This window comes from Anoplophora glabripennis, unplaced genomic scaffold (genome assembly GCF_000390285.2).
Source record: "Anoplophora glabripennis isolate ALB-LARVAE unplaced genomic scaffold, Agla_2.0 scaffold216, whole genome shotgun sequence".
NCBI lineage: Eukaryota > Metazoa > Arthropoda > Insecta > Coleoptera > Cerambycidae > Anoplophora > Anoplophora glabripennis.
In genome coordinates this window covers 460,544-469,310 of record NW_019416347.1, presented here as the reverse complement: position 1 = coordinate 469,310, position 8,767 = coordinate 460,544, and the positions used below count along the sequence as shown (strand labels likewise).

Sequence of the window (8,767 nt, the reverse complement as noted above, 5' to 3'; positions counted from 1 at the left end):
CACGGAGAACATGCAAACATCAGAATATGTACCTTTCCTGTTTTGTCCAGCAAATTTGTAAAGATACTCAATAATTGTGATTAATGCATGTATTAATAGTTTCCTAAAAGCATTCTGCTGAGTGTGATTATGTTTGTAGTACTGTATGTTCAACAGGTGCATAAAACGTAAGATAAACAGATGAGGTAAAAATATGCTTTTCTTTCCTTAATTTGAAATATTGTCAGTTGTCTTATACCCTGAAGAACACTTGTATAACTGGTATAGTGAAGGGATATGTTTCTAACTTGCTTAGATTTTCTGAAAAACTGGACAAAAGATTGCGCATATAAACGCCCCCTTAATAGACTAAATATGTTTTTGTTTATACAGGGTGTAAGAAGTTTGGCTGCCAATACTTCAGCATGAGATAGAGTAATCGTAAATGAACAAAAAAGTTGTATATTACAGGGGCGTAAGATTAACAGTTTTCAAAATACAGCGATATTAATATTGGGGAGTTTCATCACAACGTGACAACAGCGCTTAACCTGCTGATGCACACTACGTGTATACGCGGCAGACTTGTCCTATGGAAAAAATGTAAACAGCTGTTATTGTCAAACATTTAGTAAATTTCAAGACAATTGTTTTCCAGTTTTTAAATAAATATAATAAAATGTATCGATTTTATAGTACGAAGATAGTGTTGTGCTTAAATTTTAGCTCGAATTTTAGTAGTAACTATGAATCTCTTAAAATAGGAACTTAACTTTCAATCAAATTACGTATTTGAAAAATATGTAATTAAAGTACCCAGAGATTCACATCGTTCAAATAATCATACATATTAAAAATAATTTAGGTCCTTGCTAAAAAGCAAAATTCAGTAGTTTTTAAACGCACAAATATAAATCAAACTACAACCTATGTTCAAAATGTCCACCACCTTTTTCAATGTACGCACGACACTTTCGAATCGAATTTTCGCGCACTGGTTGGAAAACACCTCAAGAAAAGGAAATAGTGGTACGGAAAAAACACTCCGACACGGTCGAATCCAGATATCAACTGAACTGCGTATTGGTGGTTGCTGGACACCTTAGTACCTCGTGTTAATAAACCGCCGCGCCGTTGTCACATCGCTCGATATGAATTTTATCGAATTTTAACTTTATTACAATGCTATTTTTTTTGAATTTAAGCTTAAGGAGTTTCAAAAAGTTTTTAACCTTTTTTTTTTTTGTTTTTCCTTGCTTGCGTTTTTTTCATTTTTCTTTATTTATTGTTCCTTCAGTTTGGGGTTTTGGTTATTTTTTTTTGGGAATTGTTTGGTTTTGGGCCCGCCTTCTTTTAGTTTTTTTTTGTTTATTTTAATGTATTCTATAATCTGTTAAAATTAAGGCAGTCAAACTTCTAACACCCTGCATTTTGGTGTAAGGTATATAATTCAGGGAAGAAGATCCAGTGGTATTGTCGCTTCTTTTGAGCAAGACTTCTACGCTCCTGAGATTTTGGAAGGAAATAGTAGCATTTTCTGAAATATCAAGGTAAATTAAAATATATCCTCTTATCTCTTTTCTATAGGATGCATATACAGGGTGACATAGAAAAAAGTACATTGCATAGTGTCATACAATAGAGGACACTAAAACAAGAAAAAAAGTTCCTATGAACATGGGTCCGCAAGGCCTTCGGTTAAAGGATACGGGGTGTTGAATTTTAATTTTTTTTTATTTGCAAAAACAATGAACTTAATCAAGAACACAAAATACCTCTAACAATTATTATATTAGTTTAACAAGTGTCATTATGACACATTATTTAATTGTAATTTATCATTGTTTTTGCAAATGTTACTTTGGCGCTTTTTGAATAATTTGCGTGCATTGTCGGCTTTTGTACTGGAACCATTGCTTCTAGCGACTTGGACAAGATATACCTTTCTTATGTATAAAGAAGGGATAACAAATTTTTTTCTGTCGAAAATGACATACAGTGTATAGCAAAAAAATTAGAACCGATTCAATAGATATGGAACCCTGTTATGTAGCGCCCTCTATCAGTAATCACAAAACTAAGATCATATTTGAATTTAGCATGATAAAAAACCCCTGTATACCACATTTTATCAATTTTTTGCGTCTCTGGCTAAAGATATTAAAAAAAAAACCCAAACAAAAATAAAATTCAACACCAAATATCAAAATAACGTTCAACACAATTCTTTTAACCAAAGGCCTTGCAGACCCATGTTCATAGGAACTTTTTTTCTTATTTTAGTGTCCTCTATTGTGTGGCACTATTCAATGTACTTTTTTCTATGTCACCCTGTATATTAATAACGAAATACGTGCCCTGTCAAGTATTAGGGCCCTAACTGTTTTGCAGTAGGTATTCTGTTGCGACCTCACTTAAACATTGTAGACATGGAGCAGCATTTAACTCATTAGGCTCAATTAACCTGTGCACTTTGGGAGACATGGATCCAGGCATTTAAACTAAAGTGTTGTTGTAGTTTAGCTTCAATTTCAGCATGTGGATTCTAGTTAACCCAAACTTGCACGTTATAAAAATTAAATTCCGTCCCAACTTATTTAAATTAAGATAAATTAGTGCATTCCCTCAAAATAGTTTCATAAATTGTTAATTTGACATATCAGTCTGGTGGGTTGAGTGCTTAAAAACGTTGGATGTGATAGGGGTACAGTATCTGTTCCATAAATATTCCCCAAATATGATCCGTAATCCGCCTATAGTTCTAGAGTTTTCTCTTTCAAGCAGAAAGAATTGAACGATTAGCGTACAGACGACAAGCTTCAAGCCCATTACCATTGGCAGTCCGATACATAAAATATGTATATGCCTGCCTTTTCTAGTTTGTACCATGGCATTATGGTATGTATTAATGTACAATGTGTATATTAATATGTGCTTAATGTACATTAGTGTATATTAATACAAATTGTTATATTATTTTAATAAATAATAATCAACTGGTATCAAAATTCATCTAAATTTTGATACCAATAACGAATTTAACAAATATTTTTATTTACAAAAATAGAAACAACATACTTTTTTATAAGAGAAGAAAATTAACTTGTATTTTTTAGATTTAAGGTAATTCTGTTACTGGCAGCGCCCAGGTACACAGGTGAGGGAAGACCAACTCAAAAAATCATTGTATATTAGTACTGTCCTTAAAACAATTACTATCAATTTTGCAGCTTCTTTCTCGGCATATTTGGAATTGTATCCAAATCTGTAACTACTCGCGCTATCCTGGAATTTTCCTTCAGCTAGTAGGATATATCGTGAAAAATTTCCTCCTTTGTGAAAGCCATTTCACCGACATGAAAATTTATTTTACTTTTTGCAACGTTTTATGTGCAGCAGTCTTGCCAATTGAACCTTACGTCATTAAATGGATCTATCACAATTCCAAAGTCTTCGTTGTCTTTCTATAAGTTTATTTGTCAGGTTGGACATTATTATTACTTCTTATTGAAACGATCCGTATTGTTTTCGCATATTGCCCGCCTAAGCTTTTAAAATACAAGCAATTTTCTCTACAGAACTGGTAGATTCAAAAAAAGATCTCTTATGATACAAAACTCTTCGAATTGCTTCTACAGTAATTTCTTCAGATTTCTATCTGTTCATTGGAGTAAATTTCTCAATATTCAAATTTATTTCCAAATCGTGCCATTTTAGCTACAACTGGCAAATATTTCAATCAAAGCTTTTAAAGCGGAGCTGCTGACTAAATTAATGATTCTTCACAGCAAACTTGCATTGTTGCAAATTTTAGGAAAACTGTCGATAATTTTCAATGCACCAGTGGCCTTACTACTAAAAATATGATACAAAATTCGATTCTTAAGTAATTACCTTGAACTGAACAGTTTTATTCAAGGACTTAAGATACCAAGCGGGCAACAGAAAGAAAATGATTGGAAACTAGATTCCAAGATAACACCTTCCACTTAGAAAAGGTATCAAACTGCTCACCAAGAAAAATGAGATTTGAGAAAGAAATAACGAATTAGTTTTTTGAAGGTATTATTACAAAAATAAAAGAAACCACTGTTTTTTATTCCTTCATTAACAAGAAAATTTTCATAGACAAATAGATTGCCTATATCTGAGTGCTTTAGTTAGTTACAATAAAGGCGAGAACGTATTAGGCAGTCGCGGTCCCGTCGCATCGCGGTCCTTTATAGTCTCAATCGTGCGCGGTGGAGTTCCTTCCCATGTTTTATAATGGATGCATTCGCACTAGATATTTCCGAGCTCATCTCGCTCACATCGCGTTCTCCTCCAATCTTTTCGAAAGAATCTCGGGAGACCGCGATGCGAACGAGACGAGCTTCCTCTTCCATAGAACTCATTTTCTTAACTACTAAAACAATACCTCAACTATTTAAAGGAGAGCGCGAACAGGATTGTGTGCTATTGCCAAATGCGACTGATTTTGTAAAAGACCGCGATCAGCTCAGCCCAGAATGGACCGCGATGCGACGGGACCGCGAACGCCTAAACGTTGTGGGTGTAGATACTAAATGTTATTTATTTATTTTAAATATGTACTTAAAGCACTTCAGTTTAGTTCCTAGTTTAATATAGATGATTTCGTTTCAATTATTTTAAAAAGTAAATGATAAATCTCTCTTGTCTGATTTACTGCCAACTTTCTGTTATAAATGTTAATACAAGCTGTAAAAAGTATATATTATTTGGAGGCAAAGTATAATATTATTCTCCGTAGTACCTACTAAATTTAAAAAGGAATTGTATCTCAAAACAGTAATACATCATGACTTTCGTATAATGTGAAATAAAATATTAGCGTTTTATTTTATCTATCCACAGATATAAACAACACATTCTATATCATTTCTTTTTTTTCATTTTGATGTGTTGAAATCAAATTTGAAGAGTAAAAAAAATTTCAGTTTAGTTTTTTGTAATCGCAGGGTTAAGTGTTTTGTATATTGAACTAGCTGACCCGACAGACGTTGTTCTGTCCAAAGTTCAATAAATTTGTTTGTGATGAACATTTTCCGGTTTTCCCGAATTTTCCAATTTTTCGGGCAACTTTTCCAATTTTTCTTTCGCTAAAGACCTTCTTCGGACTATGTATTACGAACACTAAAAAAATAGCCAAATCGGTCCAGTCGTTCTCAAGTGATGCGCTTACCAACGAACAACATTTAATTTTTATTTATATAGATATGCAACCGTCTCAATACTATCTTTTGGTAATGAAGAATACTGACCCAATCCCGATTTTAACCTAGGTCACTGGTTTCCTATGTTTGGGCGCTGAATGCGAATCTTGTCCAAACCTGACAGACGACCCTTTTTAGGGCAAAAAGACGAAAACGGCGAAAATGGGCGAAAAAGAGCAAAAACAATTATATTGAAAAAAGAAGTGTAAAGTGGGTTTTTCTATGTATTTTTGGGCGCTCAACATAAACCCGATGTCAACAAAGGGCAACAACTCAATTCTATTGAAAAATCTCAAGCGTTTTAACGTTTCGCTAGGATCCTAAAAAATTTTTACCATTTCTATGGTCAGCCACAAATCTTGGTTGGCACTAGTTAGGTCAGGTTAGACTATTCTTAAGAAACACTACATGCTTAAGATTTTTCAACAGAATTGAGTTGTTGCCATTTTTGTCCTTGGAAGGGCGTAGTGAGTTTTTTAACATCAAATTTATGTTGAGCGCCCAAAAATACATAGGAAAACACACCTTACACTTCCTTTTTCAGTATAATTGTGTTTTTGCCCTTATTCATCCTTTTTTGCCCTAAAAAGGATCATCCCTCAAGTTTGGTCAATAGATTCAGCACCCAAAAATACATAGAAAATCGGGATAGAGTCGGTATTTTTCATATTTACTACTACAAAAAATCTAAACGTTGAAATATTTTTACTCTTCAAATTTGGTTTGAGCACATTAAAATCTATAAGAAATGATAGATAGGTCTGACCTAGAAACCAAAAAAAAATAATATATTGAACTGTAGAACTGAGAGAAATTACGTTCATAACTTTAAAGGGTATAGGAAGAGGGTAAATTATGTTTGACAAAATGTTTCATTTGTAAAGGTGGCTAAAATGTATTTTGAAATATTATTTAGTGCAGGATAATGAAATTCACCTATTAAAATACACACACAGATATTTATTATAAATGTGTTTTCACGCTTCATTAAGCTAAATGTTATTTGTTACATGGCGGCATAATTTCACGTAATCCACCGCTATTATTTTGTTACAGTGCGTAATTAATATTTAACTCACTTGTTTCAAATGTATTTTAGTTTCAGGGGAAAAAAATAACGGAACGTTAAAGCCGATTTATAAATTTCACATTGCCGTTCCAGTTTGTAGTTAGGAACGTCAGTTTTACTTGTGAAATTAATTATCAAATAATTAACTCAAAGTATGATGTTTGTAAGAACAAGCTTTATTCACTTCGTGACAATATTACAATTGAAATGTTAAGATTTGCAAAGAGTTTATATATTCATTTAAAAAGCTGACTCTAGTAATATTTTTATCTCTGTACGATACGGAAGCTTCATAACATTTATTATTATGATCTAAGCATTACATTATCAACAAAAAATATATTATACGGGGTACATCACTCGCCAATCGATGAATCTAAAAATTTATTTTCAAAGGCTGATTTGAAATTACCACAACCAACTGCATTTTAATATAAACTTAATTTGTAAGCTTCTGTGGCAGTTGTGAATTTCTGCGTTGCTTGCCATTTAGCTGTTTCATATTTGTTAATACTTCAAGACACATATCGCTCTCTTCTTCTGACGAAACTGGAGGTAAACTCGGTATTTATACAGAGCCTTCACAAATGATTACAAGCCAGGTGACCGGTGATTTTGATTTAAACAGTAATTTTATTTCCTTCGTGTTGGCAATTAAATTCTAGGTAAAATTAAATATTACTAAAACAATAAGATCAATACTACGTTAAAACGCAACATTTCGTTTTACTGGATCATAATTGGTGTGATTTTTCCCGACATTTCATTCAACCAATCAGCTATCGGATCATCTCGAGTATAGACGCAATCGTTTGTGACTTCATTGTAAATGAATCATTACGACCGATGACGCTAAATTGCCATTTGCGCATTTTTTCAGTAGCGTACGTCGTCCATGTATGTTTTCATTTGAGTACATTTGTTGCCATCGTTTTATTTGAATTATAGCAGAAACAAAATTTTGAGGTTAATATTTTAAATTCTGAACGCATTATGCCGTTTATTACAGAATAAGATGCCTTTATTGTAATGGCTCACTTTCGAAGCGCAACTCGAAAAAGGACAGGTCATGGAGATACTCTACAATCCTGCATTTAACAGTTTTTGACGGAATTTCCAGACGCAAACATTGACTGACACTTTCTTAAACCAGAAATCTATTATTTTCAAAATATTTGAAATCAAACATTGCATTTGCAAAAAAAAATCTACGGGCAGATTAACTGTACTTGCAGAAAATGTCATCGGTAATATATAGCAACGAATAAATCAAAGTCCTACAAAGTCCGTATCAAAGGTGTCCGCTAATTTATGTTTATTAACTCAAGTGCAATTATAATGAACGCTGAATTAATCATTGTTAGAATTAGTCGAAATAAAGCACTAAAAACGGCCTTACCTTTGAAATCTGTGCAGTAAGATGGATTGTGATGCGGTTTTTTGCAATCGATTAGTTAGAGCGTCCAGAAAGTTTGTGACCCTATGTGATCAATGAGAAATGAAAATTGCATCGGTGCATAAGAAAAATGCATTTTTAAAATTGCATCTTGAAGAGTTAAAATATGAAAAATTTACAACTCGGAAAATACTGACGGAAATGAGTTCAATTTTACTACTCGGGGGTTCTTGGGGTCGCTGAACACGAATATCACGACGCCAACGGTCTCCGAGGTACCTTGTGCCCAGGGTGGCCGGTTTCTACGTCGTCTCCTGGACTTTTGTGGAAATTCGTTATACACTTAGCCGAAACTCGTTAGCTCGGGGTTTTTGGGGTCGCCCAACACGAATATCACGACGGCAACGGTCTCCGAGGTACCTAGTACTCTAGGGTGGCCGGTTTCAACGTCATATGGAGTTTTCTGGAAATTCGTTATAAATTTAGCCGAAACTCGTTACCTCGGGGTTTTTGGGGTCGATCAACACGAATATCACGACGGTAACAGTCCTCGAGGTACCTAGTACCCAGGATGGCTGGTTTCGGTGACAACTATTTCATTCTTATTTTTTATTATAAAAATACATTTATTCATTACAAAAAATACGTTTTCTAAAAAATATTATACTTAAATATCTTAACAATTTTAATTTTTTTATTTAATTTTTTAATTTTCATTATTATCTTCTTCATCTGCTTCATCTAGTGTTTCCACTTCCGAAGAAAATATATCATTTGCAGAATATTTTTCATTATTCGTGCAATTAATGCCTGCACAATTTTTGCACGCGATGCTGCAGTTCAATCCGTGCTTCCTACATCCACACGAAGTTCCGCAATCGGTTTTGCACCCAAGAAAATCATATTCATGATCCTTGGTGGACCGTTGCTGTCGTGATATTCGTGTTGAGCGACCTCAAAAACCCCGAGGTAACGAGTTTCGGCTAAGTTTATAACGAATTTCCACAAAACTCCAGGAGACGACGTGGAAACCGGCCACCCTGGGGCACTAGGTACCTCGGAGACCGTTGCCGTCGTGATATTCGTGTT

At 33.9% G+C, this 8,767-nt stretch overlaps 1 protein-coding gene across 1 annotated transcript in view; it reads right to left on the bottom strand.

Annotated features, from left to right (window-relative positions):
• The window catches only part of LOC108905933 (neuropeptide F receptor), a 149,753-nt gene that overhangs the window by 50,264 nt on the left and 90,722 nt on the right, over positions 1-8,767 (bottom strand). The gene's annotated exons all lie outside the window — the stretch shown is intronic.